The sequence below is a fragment of the Scatophagus argus genome, chromosome 17, assembly GCF_020382885.2.
Source record: "Scatophagus argus isolate fScaArg1 chromosome 17, fScaArg1.pri, whole genome shotgun sequence".
Taxonomy (NCBI): Eukaryota; Metazoa; Chordata; class Actinopteri; family Scatophagidae; genus Scatophagus; species Scatophagus argus.
This window is the reverse complement of record NC_058509.1, coordinates 10,290,367-10,312,504: the sequence shown is the minus strand read 5'-3', so window position 1 is coordinate 10,312,504 and position 22,138 is coordinate 10,290,367. Positions and strand designations below refer to the sequence as shown.

The window sequence follows — 22,138 nt, the reverse complement described above, 5'->3', positions numbered from 1 at the left end:
ATCCATGTTTGCTCACCACATCTTCATCAAGCCTTTCTTACCCTCAGGCCTGCATAAACTACAGATTACGAGTTTCTTTTTAAAATAACAAAATGCGCAGTAAACACATGGCCATGAAATCCAACTACGCATGAGTGAAATACACAGACGATAATCCAGAACGGAGAAACTTTAGCTCAAATGACCAACACAGTGATCTTAATGCTAACAAGTGTGATGACTGTAAACACTGTAGCAAGGAAGTGGAAGTGTCATTTCCGTCGTTTTAATCTGTATCACTTCCCAACAGAGCCGAAGGAAAAGTATGGTGAACTCAGAAATGCCTGGAGGAGAGACAGATCAGTCAAATCAAATTAAGCTCTACCAACAAGCAAAGGAATCGGCCTGTGAAGCCTCAGTATTCAACACTCCTCTGTGTCTGCTTCTCTTCCTCATACAAACGAGATAAACCTTCCCGCAACGTTACCAGTCAAACAACTTTGCCAAATGAAGTGACAAGCACAACACTACATTTTTTTCCCCGTTTCTGTGTGTGTCACTATGTTTGTACATGCTCTGTTTTTTCCACTGATTCCTCTATCTCTCTGTCTCCGATGGACGATGGACAAGGGACAAAACCGGCACACAGACACCTCAGCGCTACAAGTGACTGAGCAACCCGATATCCCCTCCTTTGGTCTGTGTGACAGACAGACAGACACACACAGACCCGACACGGGGCCCGAGGAAAGACTAGAGCCTTGTTTTGTGGTGAGGGGACAATAGGCCGGTGAGACTGATACTGTTCAGGCTATTAATAGCAGCTAGCTTACTTTATCACTGAGGACTCTGATGGCCGTGACTCAGAAATTGAATCATCAGGACCTATTGCTGGATGACTGTTTTGACTTGGAGGAGCACAATCCAGTTTGATTTGCTCGATGAGTGCAAGATATATCTTATTTGGTTCTGCGGACTGGTGGCTTAACTATGAAAAATTATATGAGACTGTGTTTGTTTAGAAATGCAGGCTAATCATAGCTAACAATAGGCTCTGATGAAATGACTATGCTACCTGGACACTTCAAAAATACCAAAAAGGTTAGTAACTAGTTGAGGAGCATCAAGAAGCATTTAGAAGCCAATGAGTCAGATATTTCCCTCAGGAGTTAGTACAGACTAAAAACTGAGCTTTAGAGGGTAAATATTGGACACACACATTTAATACATGATGTCAGATCATTTAAGCTGGCTCTGTATTCAAGGATACTTCCTGGTGGCAGCTGCAGCAGCTAACAGACTGCTGCGTGTCACGCCAGGTTGGAGCAGAAGCAGGAAGTGAGGTGGGCCTGGCGATTAGTCTATTATAAGAGGGGTACCTCTAAGCTTGTTTAATTTACATGCATTCTTAACTGGCTTGCATAGCATCATGATATTATTTTGATGAAAGGCATTCAGTAACATTAATTCATCGCATCAACACAGTTTGCAGCTGGCAAAAGACCTCACAGGAGAGCTGCAATTTGCTTTAATGCTGTGAAGCATTATGGTCAATTTTAGTCTCACTAGTCTCAGATTTCTGCCTTGCCATGTTGGTCTGTCTGACTTTCTGACTCACTCTCCTAAAAGAAGAGCAGTGGGCGGCAGATGATGGCACATTTTGTTACCTAATGCTCTCTAGGTAGTCACAGAACAGGCTGGACACTGTTCCCTGCACTTCAGCCATTTAGATGAAGCAAAATGATGAAGGATGAGAGAGGATGTGAACACTTAAAATGGTACACAATTATATCACACGGTATAAACTTCAAATCCCTTCGATACCCTGATGTTCCCCAAATGGTAAAAGCAGGTAGTTCTGCTCATGATGAGGCCCTACGGGAATAACACTGAGTATGGCTTACTGTCAGCAGAGAGTATGTGTAGAAATAACACCACTCATACAATTCAAACATGGAAAAACAGCTTCATTCTTACTAAAATTCAATGCTGACTGCACGCCAGACTGTGTGAAATGATCTCTGTTTGTTCTTCATTCATTTATCAGCGTATTTGCCCACCCGCTGTTTGATAAATGTGGCACTTTCCACAGAGATAATCAACTTGTCTCTGCTCTCCCTCAGTAACAAAGCCAATATCTGTGTTTTAGCATCAACTGCTCATTTCTTAGAAATCAGTCTGATAATTTTTCAAGCAAAAACCTCAAACATTCTCTGTTTCTAGCATTTCAAATGTGAGGATTTGCTGCTCTTCTTGGCCATACGTCATAGTCAAATCATAACCATACTCTGAGGAATTAAGATGGAAATTTCTAGAGAAAAAGATTCATCAAAAAGATGAACAAAAAATCATCATTAGCTTAAGTTCTAGATTAAATATACAATATATTCTCTTAGTGTCTAGTATCTTTAGGATATTGGTTTTGGTATTTACTTTATAGAAAATAAAGGCTGTTTCTACTCTCTTGATGTGTTTTTGCAGTAGACATTTTGGCATGAATGGTATGCTAAATGTTCATTCTCAAGTTCAGGCTTCTGGGCTTTCCCAAAACCTTTCCCAGCCTCAGCCAGCCCCAACAAAACAAACTCATTTGAATCGATGCTCCTCACATATAACGACGCAAACATTCTCACAATGAGTTGAGTTCAACCACTGAATCATAAAAACCTTTCCTCTGCACCTCTTAATGTCACCACTCATCTTGTCTGAAGAGGCTTTCAGGATGGGAACAACAATGCCAGCTCGCAGTGTGCTCTGGTGCGGTGCCAGCCATTACCCATGCTGAATACAGCTGCCAGTCAGTCCATTCACCGCTCTTTTTCTGTGGCGCTCTCACGCTAACAGCCTTAAATGCCCTCGACTAGGTGTGTGAGTGTGTTTCTTTGTGCAATATGTGAGCATTAGATTGTTCGGTATGCTGTGCACTTGTGAAGCAGGACGGGCATGAGAGAGCAGGACACTTGATGTAATCTCAATTTGTTGTTAGCTCTCCAAGGTCCATGTGCATTAATGCATTAGTCCCACCCCTGACTCTCTGTGTGTGTGTGTGTGTGAGAGTGTGTCCACTCTGAGTGCTGGGGGGAGGGGGGCAAGTGACTAAGTAAGGGATGAGAGAGCATCTGAGGGCAGAAGGAAAGAAAAAGAAGAGGAAAAACGAGACACAAAGACGACAAAAACAAGACCAAATACTAACATGACAAGCCGACTACGAACCTCTCGACGGACTGCTACGACGAGTGGATGTAGTGGTGTAGCAGAGGTAACACTGCTGCTTGCAAACTAAACTACTGGCAAGTTTATTGCTGGATGCCCACAATTTGCTGTGGGTGCGTACATGTTTTTATCTTAAGAGGAAATCTATCATTGAAAATGATTTCACAACCCAGCACTGTGCTGTTATTATCTGATATTTTCCCAACACACACTGCGAACAGAATGGGAGGAAATCTTTTGCTGAGCGACGGGCAGTTGGTTCACCAATGCTTGAATCAAAATTTCACAAAACTTAAATAGTACTGAGAAAATAAAGACTATGGACTGATTTTCCCTTTGCTGATGGTTGTGTTGTGTAGGGCAAAAGCATCAAAAGTCTCCTGTGAGCACACTGGATGAAGAGCAGCTCCATCACACAACTGCTTCGCTTGCAGCCACTGAGCTGTTGTTGTCATCTTTTGAATAAATTCTGGTGTTGTTGTATTCAGGTGACTCAGATATTTGAATTGATTTTTTCCAAACATTTCTCCCACCGAGGTCACCTCCCATCTTCTCCTCAGTGGCAACATGACTCACTTCCTTTTTCAATTATTTCTCCTGTTTGTTCGGCTCTCCCCACTCTCTTCTTTAACTTTCCCCTGTCATTTCTTCATACAAATGTATAGCGAAAGGCAAACATGCTAGAGACCTTCCCTCTTTCCATTAAGTACATGGATGAGGCGAATTCAAGCAAAAGTTCTGGCAAGAACTTTTCTTTAATGAGATTTGCAGCAGTTGCAAAACAGGAGATGGAGGTGGGGGAAACAGATGAGTTAGAGGAAAAATTTTAGATGAAAAAGTTCAAAATAAGCTGCAACTCAATATCAGGAATATGCTTCTAATACTCTGCATATTCAGTGTACATAAACACGAATTCTTCACATCAGTCATTCTGAGCTTCTTGTCTTCTTGCTATACAAAACAAACACTTATACTTTGCTCATTGTGCCCACTTCACGCTCCTCTTTTATACAGAAGTCTCACCCAAACGCACAAACAGCTGTGCGCACGCACGCACGTGCGCACACACACACACACACACACACACTTAACTCTTGCATAATCCCCTGAACGTGTGTGTATGTGTCCATTTCCAAGCGTGCATGAGTGTGTATTTATGTACAAAACTCAGTGCACAGTGCATGTTAACAACAGGAGTCTAATTCTTAATGCCTGTATAAATTAGCCTCACCATGGCAACAGCAGACAAAATGGGATGAAGTGTGTTACATAAAACAACGGTTATGAGCCAACAGCCGAGAAGTAGGACAAACGCCCTCGTGTTACAGGGCCGAGGCTTTTAAAGCACCAATCTTTCATTTGGAAAAAGCGGTTTTGTATTCACATCTTTTTCAGACGCTGCTTTCAATGGGTCCACAACTTCCATCAAAAGCATCCTTAAGATGCTTTTCATTGTCGTTTCCTTTCTAAGTTTATTTCTTTGGATTTGATGTGGCAGGAAGAGCAGACTAAAAATAGGTAGAAATTAAAGAATAAAAGCAGTCATTAGATGATGAGAGGTTTGACAGGAGAAAGTATATTAAAAGTTGCAGCAGTCTGGTTACAAGATACAAACAATCAAGCTTCTACTGAAACAAATCCAAGGGATTATAATGATGATAGACTGTCTACATATTACTGGAAAGGGTCTGACATGTTCCAACACACTCTGCACGTTGCAAGCGTGTGCCTGAAAGCAGCTCAGTTATCCCTCGTGCTACAACGAATCCATGTTTGTGTGAACTGGTTCAGTGAGGAGAGTAACTCCTGGATTGATTTAGTTTCACTTTAGCACATCAGCTTGTTATGAGCCTCACAGGGGCCTCGACCACAGTCTAAAATAAATTAAGGTAGCTTCACTTTGGTCTACTTAGCACACACATATTAAACTCAAAACCAAGTGTCTGTAAATGAAAGGTTCCCTTAAATATTCCTTCAAAAGATTTAAGACTTGCAGTAATACATCCTGAAAACTCAGCTCTTTCTACATAATTCCATGCATGCAAAAAAGGGTAATTTTGAGATGAAAGGCAGCATGTATTTAATCCCACTTTTGTCACATGTCCCATTAACCTGTTGACCAGTTTAGAAAGAACACATTTTAAAATCCAAAATCTCCTGCAGGTAAAGTGTGTGACACTGACAAATCTGCCTGCAGAACACACACGGGCGCGTAACCACGAGTGCAGTGATGTTGAAGAAGGGTGACGCCACAGCGGTGCACATGCAAATGTGATTCTAGTACTATACAGCAGAAAGATCATGATATTGCTTCTTAACTGAATACAGGATTTGGCCATTTATAGCTTCTTTTACAGGGCAAAATGACTCCAGGAAAAAAAGAGCCTCATTATGCTCAGCGTTGAGGAAAAACATGCAAGTTTCTTCTGAGGAAGGAGTGCTTATTCATCTCGACTAAAAGGATTTTCAAGTGTGCTCAAAGGACAAGAGGAAAAAAAAAGGAGGAAACTGTTTTAGGATGACAGTGCTGAGGAAAAACATGCCATTATCACCTGCGAGGTGGCGATGAAACACTTAATAATAAGGATGATTCACAGACTAGTCAGCTCAGTTCTCTGTGACTGCTCGGTGCCAGCAAAACACTTAACTGAAAAGGAATCAGACCTGAAGAAAGTTTGACGTATACATTATGTGAGATGTTAAAGCTGCTGTTGTCATAAAGCAGGGCTTCCTCCCACAATCCCAAAGACATACACATCAGGTTAATTGGTTACTCTACATTGCCCCTAGGTGTGAGTGTGAGAGTGTGTGGTTGTCTGACTGAACCCTGCGATTGACTGGTGACCAGGCCTGGGTGTAAACCGCCTCTCGCCCATAGTCAGCTGGGATAGGCTCCAGCCCCCGTGACCCTGATGGATAAGCGGTATAGAAAATGAATGAATGAATATCACAATGGATTAAATCACCATGTATGAAAGTTCCTACTGAATCACCCAACTCTGCAGTTTCCCTTTTCTCTATGAACCTTTTAAGCATCTGTCAGCTCATTGTCTTGCATTTTGGGCCTGTAACTTCACTGTTTTAGTTCACCTTAATTATTTACAGAGGTGTCGGACAACTATTTTCAGTGAAGCTCTAAAACTCCACCATAAACTACCTGCTTAGGATCAAACAAACATAGCTAGCAATTAGCTGGTGACCAAAGTGGAGCATTTAGCAACTAAAGAGCTAGATATCTTCTTCAACAGTCAGTGGACAACAACTCCAAATGAGTTGAGATCAGAAAACAGATGAGAAGAGAAAACACAAAGACAGAAAAGTAAGTATATATATATATATATATATATATATATATATACACATACACACATAAAGTTCATACATGTGAACAAGTGAAATTAAACGCAGAAAAACACCTCAAGCCACTTGACTTTTTAGGTATAAACTAAACTCCATCTGGTCACCAGGATCCACCCCATATCCACACACACACACACACACACACACACACACACACACACACACACACACACACACACACAGGACAGTATGGAATTCCCCAAAAGCTTTGAACCTGAGAACCAAGACTGTTATGGCTGTAGTCACCTCTACTCCCTCACCTGTAGGATGATATATGACATTCTTACACTCTGAGCAAAGCTGCTTGTGGCTCCAACAAACCCACCACAGACAAAAAACACAAAAGAAATGAGCAGTGCAGGAATTTCAACAGGCCCTGTTTGCTGCTGCTACATAGCGATGACATCTCATATACAGAACAAATCAATAGCTGAGTCAATAGTCACCTCTACAAATGTGAACAATGCCTCTTTGTAACAGTCATGTTAAGTGGCCACAAGGCGAGCATTTGGCAAAAACAACAAACACAGATAACAGATACACAGCACAGATAAAGTAGCTCATGACCCATTTCACAAGTCTGCTTGTGTGACCCTCAAACAAATAAAAAATGAGAAATGAAGACAACAGCACAATGTTTCATTTGAAGATATAAAGATTTGTCAAGGAAAAGGTTGTTAGGCCAAAAACAGAAGAAAGGAATATTTACCTGGCAGACATTAGGGTGGTATCAGTCCTCCAATATAACTTTTGACCAGAAAGAAAATAAACACATCACCCCAAATTACTGATTGAGGGAATTTCTTTTTTGTTCATTTATGATTCATCCTGTGTATCAGGACCTCTTCTGACCAGAAATAAAGCTGCCTGAAATCCTGACCCAAATAAGAAGCTTCTGATCTCAGACATCTTCCCATGGCGAGTGGTTTAGTAAAAAAAAAATAACCAAAGCTCTTTTTGGTGAACATTAAACTGGTCTAGACTCTTTTAGACTATAAATAATATTAACCAGAATCAGCTGATGGTCACTTCAGTCATCTGATGTGGTTACAGATGTGACTGTTATGTGAGTGCCAAAGTGTGGGAGTCAAACAGTGTCTGTGCTGAGTATGTGTGTGTGCATGTGCATGTGAAAGGAGGCCAGTGCCAGCTCCATCACATGAGAGTTGAGGTAGGTCAGGAATGTTGCCAACAAGCTGCAAGAAATATACGCACGCAAACATGAAATCTGACATCTAAGGCTCCAATGTGAGTTTTATTTAGATGGCAGCTATTATAGGTCAGCGTTGGCCTGATCTAAACCTGCTTCATTTGTGACACCTCAAGTGTTCCAAGGCACCTACTGCTCTTTACAGCCCCACAGGTGTGTAAGGTATGTTCAGATTATATTGTGGCTATAGCCTCGCAAATTCAAATGATAGGTCATCAGTGTCGATGTGGGGCAGTGCATGCAGCAGAAAATTAAGGCCGGGACTTGGAGTGACATTTAAATGTACAGATGGCCAGATTAACTGAGGCGTGTCTGGACTGAAGTTACATTCAGGCAGCTGCTGCTAAAATTTCAGCAGTGGGGAGCAGCATGTAATCACTTGTGAGAGCTGTAAACCACACCAGTAAATGCACAATCCAGATTAATGTACTCAAAGATTATTTTTATGATATTTAATACATTATTAGACATGGTATCGCAACTGAGATACAGGAGCTTAAGTTAGCACGTGATGCATCTCTTGCTGATTTGAGTGTCCACATACTGACAAAGTCATTAAATGTTGCAGCCTAGTGAAGTAGTACCATGACAACATCATCACCAGCAGCTCTTACACTGCTGCACAGCCAGCATGTCACCAGAATGACCCACTCAGTACCAATGCCACTTTGCAATCTGTCAATTAATTTGAAAGCCTGTAGATTAGTTAGTTCCCATGTTGACTTGTCTAATTCCAGAAAGTGAACCATAACACAGCATAGGATTTTTAAACACAGGATTTTTGGCTGCAGGGACTTCCAGGAAATGTGGTTCCCACTTTGGAGAGTCTTTGTTGCTGAACTTGTGTTACTGTTATTGAAGGCTGCAGGTGGAGCCCGCCTAAACACTGAAAATCTTACAGACTCATTTGTGTGTGATTGTTAGCATCAAGCTGTCTTGTCTACCTCTACTTCAGGAGTAATTTAAAGGACAACTCCATCATATTTTGCTTACGGGAAGCACTATTGCTTAGGTTTAAAAATTTAAAAAAAAATGGATAAAGTCTTTTGTAGCTCCAGAAGGGGCTGTGTGAAATCTGATAAAGTGCACATAATGATGTCACTTAAGTTTAATAATGAAATAAATCTGGATGTGTGGACTTAGAAAGGCATAAGTTTACCACTCCTTACTTCTGCTTGAAACCCTGTTAGTAACCACTGAAATAACACATCTGAATCTCCAGCTGAGTGGTCTGTGGTTGATTTGAATTGTAGGTAATGAAGGCAACAGCTTTTGACAGTGAAGAAGAAAAACACAAAATTACAAAAAGATCTCTTATTCTAGCGCATCAATGTTGATCCATTTTTTAAAATAGAGCCAATTGTGAGTTGCACAATTCTGAATCAACAAAGTCATCTTTTAATAGCCCCTGAAAATCATGTTTTTGTTGACCTCCAGTGGTTTAACTCGTCACTTGGATGCAGTGATGAACATGTGTACTGCAGGACAACACGACAGAAAACTTGCTCTTTTCAGCTGTTTGCTATACATGCAGATGCGCTACATTATCAGCATAGCCAGGGCAAGAAAATCAACATTTTTCTCCATCTAACATTATCCAGCTGCACTTGGAAATATTTGTGTGATGTCACATCGTCCAGGAACTAGAAAGGGAGCTTTGATAACGCTTCACAATTCAAGGTGGATGGAAAGAATGTCCTCTCATCCCCACCGTCTCTTCACAATGTGCTATGCATGTCGCTCTGATACACATATTAGTAACCCCCCCTCTGAGAACCAGGCTCTCACTTGCTCTACTTCTTTGATTTGTCCATTATGTGTGATTCTGATTCAATGTGACCACCTATGCTGCAGTGCTGGAATGCAGTCACCATACAAACAGGATTTTGCCAGTTATTTCAGCTCCATTTGTTATTTTTAGCAGCAAAAGAAAACATTCTTTTCACTGATAGCTGCTACTGTGATAATACAAGCTCAGACTGCTGTACAACTACGTGTGAATTAGCCAACCATGTGAAACCAGGCAGCTATTGCCACAATTCATAACTGGAAGGTTTGAACTTTGAAGTGTGTTCCTGAGCTTCAGGACACTCATGACTAATAAGACTTTCAGAAAAAAAGACATGGCTTTAATGGCTTATTTTTAACAGGTTTAAAAGGTTTAAAGGGCACAAAATTGGAAAAACTGGAAAGAGATACAGTTACAATGCTCGAATTGTATACAATTGTTCTTTTCCATCAGCAAAATAAACTCGCTTTGGCCTACATCCATGGTCCACGTGCTTCATGTCTTTTGTTCTAAATGCTTTCTTGCTGGTGAGGGAGGATCTGCCATACATGCATTAAACGCAGTGGGTGTCATTTACAAACAGAAGTCACAGTGGACTTCTGTCCAAATCATTCCTCATGCAGCTTTGACTGAGCCATTACCATAATGTTAAAAACACAGCAAAAATTTACCGAGTGACTGGACAAAAAAGAAAAGGCACTACAGGAAAAAAATGGCTACAGCAAGGAAGAAAAATAAGAGAAAAATACACTTGTTCCACATGAAGTGAGCTCTCCTTGGCAGAGAAAAACACCAGAGGGGACAATTGTTCCCTAAACTGTGGTTTCACTGCTAAATATTTCAACTAACTGTGGACATTATCACACTGTCTGGGGTAAAGACTCAGCAGGGAGTGCCAAGGAGATACCAAGTGTATTTTGAAGCTCTGCTGTCATGGCTGCTTGTGAAGCATTAAACTGGCAAGTAAACACTCTATACATCAAGAGTACAGTCGCTACTTAAAAGTTCAAGCAATTAGTGTTCGAGAAAATGAAACGAGAAGGCAAAACTGAAAATAGCAGCCAAGAACGACACAAACTAGAACGATTCAGAAATTGACAAAGAGAACAGATGACCCTACATGTTGTGGACTTCACATGAGCAGTTAGTGAAACACAATCCTTCACCGTGTTCTCCTGTAAGAATTGCTGCCACTTTTATGTTGGCTTTCATCTGCAGTATAAGACTGAAAAAGGAAGGGATGATGAAAGCAAGAGAAGATAGGATAGAAAAAAGTGGTCAAAAGCCACTCAAAAACGCACACAATGTTCCCAGTGTGTAGTATCTTTGTGCCTTCACCTGAAAGCACACCCATAAACCGAATGTTATTTATGTCTCTGATGTCTGTATGTAGGCAACGGCCTTTAAATATAAATGATTATCAGGGACGTGCAGCTGCATTACCTCATCTACAGTATAATTGGGGCTCACATGAGTCAAAGTCATTAACAGCCATACATGTATTATCTTTTCATATCTAGAGGAGCACTGCATGTATTTTTCTCAGTCCTAGCGCGAATGACATGAAAAGTCGAAGCGAAAGTGTGACCCACAAAGCCTATCATGCTTTCTGTTTAATGGGCAAATTTTAAATGCCGTTTTTACGTACAACTGAGTTTTAATTTGGGTTGACCTTTTCCTTTAGCAACGTGGGTAAAGAAAGACATAAAAAAAAAATATTTTCTCCAGGCTGATCCCAGTGACATTCAGTGATCTCTGCTACATCTCAGGCTGCAACGAATTATTGTTTTCATCATCAATTAGAAAGTTGGGTGCTTTATTATCATCATTATTATTTAAAATCTGTGCCCATTAAAAATTCCCTGAGCCACCAATTCAGAAAGGGACAGACAGGAAAATACTTAATACTAATACTTACATTAAAAAACTGATGTTCGACATTAAATAACTTAACTTAGTCAACTGATTTTGTATTGATCATCCGCAAATTTGAGAGACTATTGAGTGACAGATTAAAAAAAAAAAAAAAAGAGAGATCAAATTGAAAGCAGGGCAGGAAACACATCCTACCTTAACCATTTGTATGGGTCAAGCTCCTACAGTGTTGGATCTTACAATCCCCAAATGCATATCCACATAATGAAACAGCCTGGCATTCTATTAAAATATGTAGTCACCATATGTGTAGTTCAGTGCTCTGTTGAGACATTTCATCAATTATTCACACTTAAGTGGACTGATTTTCTGGCAATCAACTAATCAATTCATCTCTGATCATATCCACTTCATTCCCAGCTACAATACTGTCATTTTTGGTTATGATGGCACCCAGAACATAACTATCACAACCTTTGCGGACATATTCCGTTGCAGGAGAAGCACAGTTCAAAGACTGACAGGTCATCCTGGAAGTGACTCGCCACTGGACAAAGCAGTGTCAATTCATCTGTCACCACACAGCTGAATGTCACAGCCACCACGAAGCAGCTGGGTAATGGGAGCAGCCACTTCCCGGTGTCTCCAAAACTCGACTTTATGAAAGAGAAAAGCAGTCACAAAAGGTGCAAATAGTCTCCTCTCAAAAAGTTGCAAAGGTGTCTGGGACTACATGATCACATCGTTGAGCATTCTGCATAAGATAAAGAGTCACAAACAAAATCGGCACAAACAGCAAAGAAGAACAGCGAGAGGCAACGGAGATAACTACCAAGACAGGAGACAGGAGGCTGAAAAGAAAAGCGTCGCAGTGATTGTTCCTTAGGCATCCTTCGCAATTTTGACAGCACAAGTACAACTCATTACCAGACAACTGTCACGACTGCTGCCACTGGATGTGTCACGCACCAAAAGTGGATCTGCGTGTTGTCCTCATGCTGGCAAACAAAGAAAGAAACAGACATAAAAACATCCCAACACCCAGACATGCACCAACAGTGTCCTATCCAGCTGTTGGACGCTGCAGAGGGAGCGGACCAAATACCAAAACAGACGGATTATCAGCTTAGGACCCTAAAACGCTTATGGCAATCATAACGCTGCTACAGCACCCAGCTGCTCCAGCCAGAGGTGTGTGTGTATGTGTGTGTGTGGCAGTATGTCAAATATCATGTGTCGCATATCACGTCTAGTGTAGAGCATGTGCCATGTGGTGCATGTGTGTCCCTTCATAGTACGGTTACACAGTTGGTGGACACACACACACACACACACACACAAAGAATGCCGTTCTGATCTGCTCAGAGACAACAGGGGAGGGGTGGGGTGAGGATGGGTTCAAACCCCCCACCATAAATTCTCCGTCTGTATCTAGGAGGAGAGTAGAGGAAGGGTGGGGTAGTGGACAGATGGGAAGGGACTGGAGTAAGACACAGAGGACGATGGAGGAAGGGAGGGAGGGAAAGTGATGTGAAAAAAAAATAAATAAAAATGATGAAAAACCCAAGGGTAAGACAGAGAGGAAACATGTCAATGGATGCCTCCCACTCATTAGTCCATTTGCAGCACATAATTGTTCCGGTTATCGATTGTCATACATCACTGCTTCTTACTACTGTGCTTAGCAAAGAAAAAACACCACACATCACTCACACTTTGTAGAAGCATGTGTGTGTTGTCTGCATATACAGACTTTCACGTGATGTACTGCCACTAAACTGCACTGTTCTCTTTCCTCACACTCATTCACAGCAATTGCCTGAGCCACAGATTGCTGTTAAGCAGCACAGCTTTAGCCACCGACCCAAAAAAAGGCTCTGATGTCTCTCAGGACGGCTCAGCCCTCGCTACAGCAGCTATGCTCACTGATACACGGTAAGAAGTAAGGCAGAATTGGAAGCAGAGGGCCTGCGAGGACAGCTGAGCTCAATGAACTTTTCTATTCTGACAACAGAATAGAACAACAGCCATGCCGGTGGCTCTGCGAGGCTGACGGCTACTGAGCTGAATGCTAAGGTTGGCATGGTAACATACAAACAATGACAATGTTAACATGTTGATGTTTAGCAGGTAGGTTTAAAGTGTAATGGCCGGTGTTAGCACACTAAACACAGAGTACACGGTACAAGGTTCTGTTTTGGGGTTTTAGGGCTCTTCATCAGATGCTTTAAGAGCGGCAAGCGTGAACCAAAATAGCTGCACGACAGACAGCTAAACCATGAGATGAAATGGACTATGAAGCTTTGAGGGGGGGCTGCAGATTTACATGATAATTCTCTGAAGGTTCGTCACTACAATGTCAGATTTCTTTTAATATATATAAAAATGTTGATCATAGACACTCTGAAGCTCTTAATTCCTCCCATCACTTCTTCTCCACTTCCCAACTCCCAAATCCTCCTTCCTTCAAGCTAATTGTCTTCACTGTCTCAGTCAACCTTCCACTCCCTGCCTCTGCCCCTCCCTCCACATACCTCTTAATTCCAGTGTGACAACCACAGCCCACCTTCTTAACACCAGAAATTCTCAGCACCCACAAAATACCACTCACCCACTCTGAGGAAGTAGTGATTGTGGGACAGGACACGTCGGGACAGGCGAGCAAAGCCAGACCATCATCTCGAAACCAGATAACCTCTGACTCAGAGCAGACAGGACGGCCTCCTTATCACTAAGCTAAACGTAGGTTTGTAACTTTTAACTCTGAATGCAGTGAATCACTCCACACAAACAAACTTACTCCAAACACGAGAGGTGTGAAAAGTGTGAAACAGCCCTGCTTCTAAAATAATACCAGCTTGTATGCACTGTGACAGACACCACAAATCATCAAAACAACTGTCTTCCATATCTGTGAACAGAATGACCCAATTTCTGCACAGGGAACATTAAAGTTTCATCAAAGAACCAGAACAAAATCAACCTCTTGCCAGTTATGGGTTATATTAAAGCAGCTTCCCAGATGCAGGCTGAGGGTCGAGTTAAATTTGGAAGTCTGAATCATGGAAACTCAGCGGGAGGTTTTATTTTATTATTTAAATCGTCTTTATCATTTAACTCTCACAGTGTATCCAGAGCCGCGAGAACCTCCAAGTGAAACGATTTCTCTCATCGCCCCAGTGGAGAACTTTCTGCAGCATACACGCCTTATGAAATAACTATCAGCTGTGAAAACTTTGAGGAGACGCTCCTCCTGTAAGAATGCAAGGCCTTAAGTTTCCCCCCTCAAAATCCACTTGTGTGCTCACAGATGGAAAGACACATGTATGTGCACACAGCCACCCACGCACCCACAGACAGGCAGGCAACATTCCCAACAAGTGCAAGTGGGTGTTCTTAAGGAAAGGAAAAGGTCAAGTGCTCCAAGTGTGAGACGTCAATAGACTTTAAAGGCACTGAAGTCCTTATCGTGGCTGCCTGGACCATGCTCTGCCAGGTTAAACATCTCCCTCTTCTCTTGCTTTGGTATTTACCTAACTTTAATTATCTGCTTCTATTGAATTAGCTGTGTGAAAAGGGCCAATGAGGTTAATGTAGAACGGGAACAATAAGTGGATTAACTGATAAATTGAGAGAAAAAAAAACATTTTCTTTAATAGTTGATTAATGCTTCGAATGAATTGAATTGAATGAATTGAATTTTGGACTTACCATTATTATTAAGGAGAGAACAGCTCAAATAAGAAGACTAAGAGTCTACAGCAGACCTTTGAACTCAATGCTTAAATCAGCAGGGTAACATGTCCACAAATACAATCCTGACTTGTCAGAGGATCTAATGCTTACTGTAATCATGTGCTCATGACTGAAACTGATAGGAATGTCATCATACAACAAAAACATGGGTACAAAAATTTCACAGCAACTGATGTAGCACTTGGCGAGATATCAGTCTGGATCAAAGTGGTGGACTGGAAGACTGTCCTCATCATCACGGATGCTAGCATGGTAAAACATGTTGTTTCCGTTAAACTCTCTAATCTCTCTGTGCTTATTCACCCAAATTATCCAGCATAACCATGAAAAAGTCACCATTTTGAAGAAATCACTTGCTTTTGGCTTACATGGGTTGTAAAGCTGACAAATCTTGACAAAGGGTTTTGTGAAAAGGCCCAGTGAAAATTAAGATGCAATTAATAAAATTGCCATAAAGTAAAAACTGAACAGCCCTTATTTCTGTATTGATTATCATCTGCTATATGATGTTGGTGGATCCTGGGCTGCCTGAAGGTCAGTTTGACAGTTCATCAACATAAAATTACATTTTTAAAGTATTTTTTGCAAAGATGCTAAACTTTCTCGGGTTCCAGTGTGAATGTTTTCTGCTTTTCGTTATCTTAGCAGATAGTAAACTTAATTTATTTGGACTGCTGGTCGAACAAAACAAGACTTCTGAAGACATCACCTTGTATTCTGGGAAACTGTAGGGCATTTCCCAGGTGATGCTGACATTCCTTAAAATCACATTCAGTTCATGTCAGCTTTACAGTGTAGAGTTTTAGCTATGGGGGGAGGGGGGAGAACCCAACAAAACTAAAGAGTGGCTGAATTTCCTCCAAACCACACAGTCATAATTCCTTTAATGAGGCTTCAGAGAGAAAGAGGAGGAAATGAGCATGTGTGTGTGTGTGCATGTGTGTGTTTTTGTGCTTCTCCCTGCACGGGTGAGACAGGGAAAGTAAAAGGAGAAGAGAAAGAAAAGAATGAGGGAGAAGAAAGAGGGCTGAGACTGGGGGAGCAGATGCGGGGAATGAAAAGCCGGCTGGTGCAGAGAGAAGGTGAGGGAGAGTTTGTGCATGAGAGTCTGGGAACAGACGTTGGTCTTGCATCCCTGCAGCCTCGTCTTGGCTTGGCACAAACACGCTACCCCCTCGACTCCAGCCCCCTTCAAAACAGCTTAACCATGGCCCAAGCAGGCTGGCAGGGAAGCAAAGCACTTCCACTTAACCATATCAAAGTCAGCCTGGTGCTGCACTGAAAGAGCATTTAGCCCTAAAAAAAAAAAAAAAAAAAAAAAAAAAAAAAAAGCCTTATTTTTCCTCAGGAACAGCAAGAGCAGCTGAGGCAGAAAGCGTCGCTGCAAGCTGCATTTGGCATTTAGGCGAAAGATTTTTCCTGTTGTTTTGTTTTTATTTCCAAGTGTATTGAAACAGGCTGAGAACTGAGGGCTTTGACAAATCGTTGCTTTTGACCAACTTGGAGCACATGCAGCTGAAAAGACAACATCAGCTCAGTCGGCAGGCTGTTAAATAAAGGAAGAGGTTTTTAAAAAATATCAAAGGAACTGACACATTTATCTGGGCATGAAGAGGGTCTTTAAAGCCAAGAAAGCAGAAAAAAAGTGATTTGCAGACCATCTGGCAGGTAGAAAGCTGCTGACAACTGGAGATATCTCCTGATAGATCAGCCAAGGCTGCTCAGTTTTTCATGAGTGCTTCTGCCATGTTTATGTGGTCTGGTTCAGCCTGAAGATCCACTGTGGGTGGTATCAGCGTGCGGCAGACGACAAAAGACTGATGCCCTTTGACCCCCCCCATCCTCAAACAAATCGAGAGGAGCATTTTTAAGATCACTGATCTGATTCTCTCACGTTTTGAGTGTGCTTCTCCTTTTGCACTCGTCAAGAAAGCACACACCCACATGCACGGGTACATGTGTGAACACAGCTTAACAGTAACAATAACAGTAACCCCCTTTAAACTTTCATCACGTGTCTCCAGGAAAACACAAAGCAACTCCAATGGCAGACATTACTCAAAATCCATCATCTGTCCAAAGCACCGACTGACAAATCACGTAAATCACATAATTGTAGGGGGTTGGAAATACTCCACATCTCTGTAATTTTGCTATTCGGGAGTTCGGTTTCGTCAGTTATGTAATTTATGACAAGCGTTAAAACAATTTTAACATATCCTAAAAATAACACCAAATTTCATCTAACTTCCAGTCTGATGTTACTGAATGGTCTTGTGTACCACATTTCTTTGCCAAGAAAACTCGACTTTAAAAATGAAAATATCCATGGCTCTTGTGGGTTTTTCCAACAATGAGTCGCATCCTTGGTGAGCTCAGTGCTCCCATCGCTGTGATCCACTAACCTACTGCCCCGGGAGAACAAGCGTCCCCCCCCACACACACACACAGCCGGGGGAGAAAGGAGTTTGTTTTCTGAATGGGAGCACCTCACAAGCCGACGTTATTCACCTTTTTATTTCAGCCTCAATGAAGATGCACTGGGCGATGCTTTAACTTACCTCTGCAAAACTTAACAAGAGCGGCTCCTCAGTGGCGCCTCTGCCCGTCTACCTGCTCCCCTCCATCCATGCGTAAATTGATTTCTTTTTCAAGTGCGTTTTCGCTTTTGAAGCGGAGCGCTTGTTGTCGATCGCGATGTGAATTTAAAGACAGAATTTCTCAGTCCCACAGCAATGAACCAGCCGAGATGTTCGGTGTTTGTTCCCCGGTGAGGCTCGACGCAGCGGCCGTCCAGAGCAAACACTGAACCCCCTCATACACATTCCAGTTTGTGTTTGCGCCGCTCCTCCTGAACGACGGCGATCCAATGAGAAGCTGAGGATGTCACAGGAAGGGCGGGGTCAAGCTGTTGTGTGGCCCGACGCCCCTTTGAGTGTGTGTGCGCGTGTGGGTGCTGGTGTGTATGTATGTGTGTGTAGGTGCCCGCGCCCTGGATGCATGACTGCTTTGAGGTTTCTCGATATGAGTTTTAGGGTTGCACGATTCAACGACATAATACATATAGCAATGAACGTGCACTATTCATAATGGGAAAAAAGTCTAAAGTTTACTGGTTTGTGGTTAGTAGATTATTTTTGGTTTCTGTGTTCTAAATTCATTGGCGAATTTCACCAACAAAGCACAATATCAGTTCATGTCTGAGGCTTGTTTTATATGACAGTTGCTGTGTCATATAAAACTGTGTGTGCAGTGTGTGTCTAATGGAAACCTGAGGGGCAACAAGGTACACACACTAAACACGGTTAATCAGGCCATGACTTTTGAGTTTTTTTCTCTATCACACACACACACACACACACACACACATATATATGGTTTTATCTTACATGCACATATTAATTAGTTGTATAAAGATATGGTTGTGCCTGTCATTGCGCGTGGTGTGAAAACTTAATCCTAAAGGCCTCGAGGGGCCTTTAAAACTGCATAATGTGTCACTACCTATCTATGATAGAGTGTAAACTGTACCTCAGTCAACTCAAGCCTCCAAACCCCCATATCTGAGCTAAAAATTTTAGGGCCACGACCTCTGGGTTCTCTACAGATCTGCACACACATACGTTGTAGGCTGTGTTTGGGCATTAGCTGTCATTTCACCAGTAAGGTCTGCAGATTTAACCAGCTGTCACCTTATGAACTGTCTCTAACATTTCTCTTTGCCCTTGTCCTCTTGACAGCAGCAGGGCCATTTTTAGGAGAGAGAGCTGATACCTTTTCAGCCTTGTGGGTTTAAATTTAGACCTTTCATGTTCACTTGAACATTAAACCCAACATTTGCAGAGGTACCGTATGGCCCGCCTCATTCTGCAGTGTGCATGGACCAGTGCATGGAAAAAGTTTTATCTGTCCTCGTGAATGTATTGGCAGGTTGTGAAAATGATGGTGTGATTATCTGTGATTACGTAGCTTAACAACACAGGCTTTTTCAAAAGTGTCTTTCCAATCCATTCGCCTCAAGTGGGTTTACAGCAACTGTTTACGCGTAGACAGCAAGCAACACGCAAATTGAATCACAAAAAGGGGAGCCATGAAAAAGACAAACATCTCAATCTTTAGGGGCTACAAACAGCAGGAAACACACAGGTGCCATCTGAGAGACGACGAAAGATACGTTTCTGTGGGACAGCTCGGTACAATATAGAGTGACTCGTCTTGAAGTGCTCCTGGCAGCATAATTGCCCTCCATAAGTGGATATGCTGTTCTGCTGAGTCCATACAAATCCAATTCAGCTCACCCTTCCAAGAAGCTAAGAGAGCAGAAAATGGCTTGTCCCTTTTAATTCATCAGTTTGGTATTAGCAGAGGAAAGGATTTCATACGGACTTGTTGATGTGATCAACATAAAGGGAACCTTCAGGGGTTTTTCACTATACATCTGGCAAGAAAAGGAATTTTGTGCTTTCAATTTTCAGAAAAATCATCTTTGTTGATAAATTGCCAAAAGGAGGATAACTCCTGATAACTCCCCCCAAATCTGGGAAAGAACATAAAAACCACATAAACTGGCATAAATGGCTTCAGTGCTGGGAAAGCAGCTTTAGTGCCGTGCTGTGTCAGTGCTGGAAGGATAGAAAGAATCAAGAAGAAGATCCACACATTAGGTTATATGATGACTACTGTGCATCCACTGAGGAGAATCGAGATGCAGTTGAAATCTCTAATGCAAATAGTGTTAATACAGTAGTTTGTAAGGTCAATACTAAACTTTCACACTCAGTCAACAAGAGACAACAAGACAGCTGTCCTCAGAGGGCTGGTGGTTGGAGATCAATTAGACAGCAGGCCATCATAAATGCTAATGCTAGTGATGCGCTTGATGCTGGGATTTCAGTCATGGCTCTGCAGATATAAATGGTGTAATGAGGAAAAGAGTCACAGGCAGATGTACGCATAGAACCAGAGAGAGCAAAATGAATAACAAAAGGTTGAACAAAAGGTTGTAAAGCCAAACAGTAGTAAAAGTTTCTTGGTGAGAGTTAGACAAGAGGATTGAGACTGAGACTATGTTTTGGATGGGCACAATCCCGGACGCCACCGGTTGCTGATAGCAATTTGACACAGATGACAAGACTACAGGAAGTCACTATGCCAGGCCAAGAACTAGTATATAATGTATTGTATTCACACATCAGTTTTGTACAAATTAAACAAATGAGATATACTGTTGTTTATTTTGTTACCATTGGACAGAGCCAGGCTAGCTGTTTCCATCTGTTTACAGTAGGCTATGATAAGCTAAGTTAACTGGCTGCTGACTACATCCTTATATTTAATGGTTTAATGGGAAGGTGTGAAAGTGTTATCAAAGTTTTCATCAAACTTTCAGTAAGAAAGCAAATAAGTATACTATTTCTTCAAACCAAATGCAACATAATAGTGGTCTACTTTTTTGGGGGGTGGGAGGGAGTCTTTTCTTTCCACACAGTCCCTTAAAGCTAGAAGAATCAGAAACACAGCACATTCCCACCTGAAGCTGCCAAATAAATTCAGTCACACACCTCAACCAAACTGACCCCATACCAGTCCTTTTCATTGCCAGTGTCTTTCTTTCACTGTGACTCTGATGGGTCCACTCTTAAATGCTTTTTGGGGAGGTTTACTTCAATTGAATTGTCAAACATCACAATGTAAAAAAAAAAAAAAAAATTAAACTAAAACCACTGCCACACACAACTACCGTACATATTTTTGTCTCACTCTGCACCTAATTCCCTCAGTACATTTTTATTGATGAAATGCTGGGCAGAACACATTCAGGGAACTCTGCAGGGTTTCCATAAGCCAAGCCTAGTGCTAACACATGCAAACACACACAAACACCCACACACACATGCGCGCGCACACACACACACACACACACCCCCCTCTCTCTTCCTCCTGGTCTCTCAGCTGCTGAACAGCTCAGCCTGTAATTATGGCTGTCATCAACAGCCCCTGACTAGCAGCTATATTTACTAAAGAACCAGCGTGCACAAACACACTCCCTGCACACACCTAAACCTAAAACCACACACACACACACAGATACATAACCAACTATTTATAACCATTGCCAATCAAAATCACAGCAACAGGTAATTTAGCATCAGTGGCCCTAATCCTCAGAAGAATTTTCTCAGGAAGCATACATTTTCACTCTGGCTTACATACAGCGTCATGAATACTGTGCATTTTTTGCGTTTCAAAACCCTAACTTAAATGCCAGTTTTGTATTGTCCGCTTTTCAGGTTGAATTATCCAAAGACACACTTAACATCACAATGAAATGAAGTGAAAAAATGTTTGATCACCTGGTAAACTTTTATGCATGATTATACAACTGCAGTATATAACTTTTAGAACAACATGGGGAGGGAATTTTATATTGTTATTGTCACAGAGAAACTGCAGTATTACCACATGTAGTCTTTAACCAAGTACACAGGAGCAGATGTTTAAGAATCCCCTGCCCACTGTATGAATCTTACAGTTCATTAACTCTGAAATGTGTGATGCAGATTTTAAAATATCAAAATCAGCACAAACTCTGTTTCCTTTTCTCAAAACAGCATAGATATAAAAAATCACAAATTCAAAGAGAATTGCTTCACCACATAAACTGCATTTCTAATGTATTGTCAGTGCCTTCCTCCTTCCATCGCTGATGTAGTGCAGCTCACTCACTTGTGAACAGTCACCTTTACTGCCCTCTGTATAACTATATAAACCATCACTGGATGTAAACAGTATGTATCCTTCCCAGGTATGTATGCTCATTCACAAACCCATTCATATAGAAGCTATGACTGAAACCACCTCCCACTGACCTCCCAGCAAAACAGTTCCTTTTCTTCTGTATGTGCCACAACTGCTGTTTGGCACCGTCCTGCTCCACATGTAGTGCTGCATTGGCA

At 41.7% G+C, this 22,138-nt stretch overlaps 1 protein-coding gene across 3 annotated transcripts in view; it reads right to left on the bottom strand.

Moving 5' to 3' along the window:
- ripor2 (RHO family interacting cell polarization regulator 2) overlaps positions 1-22,138 on the bottom strand; it is a 52,741-nt gene that overhangs the window by 22,291 nt on the left and 8,312 nt on the right. The window contains exon 1 of one of the 3 annotated variants that reach the window (XM_046418295.1): positions 17,744-19,604. The exons of the other annotated variants lie outside the window; for them this stretch is intronic. The gene's annotated coding sequence lies outside the window, so the exon portion shown is untranslated. Of the gene's footprint in view, positions 1-17,743; positions 19,605-22,138 lie in introns of those variants that run through there. 3 annotated transcript variants of the gene reach the window in all.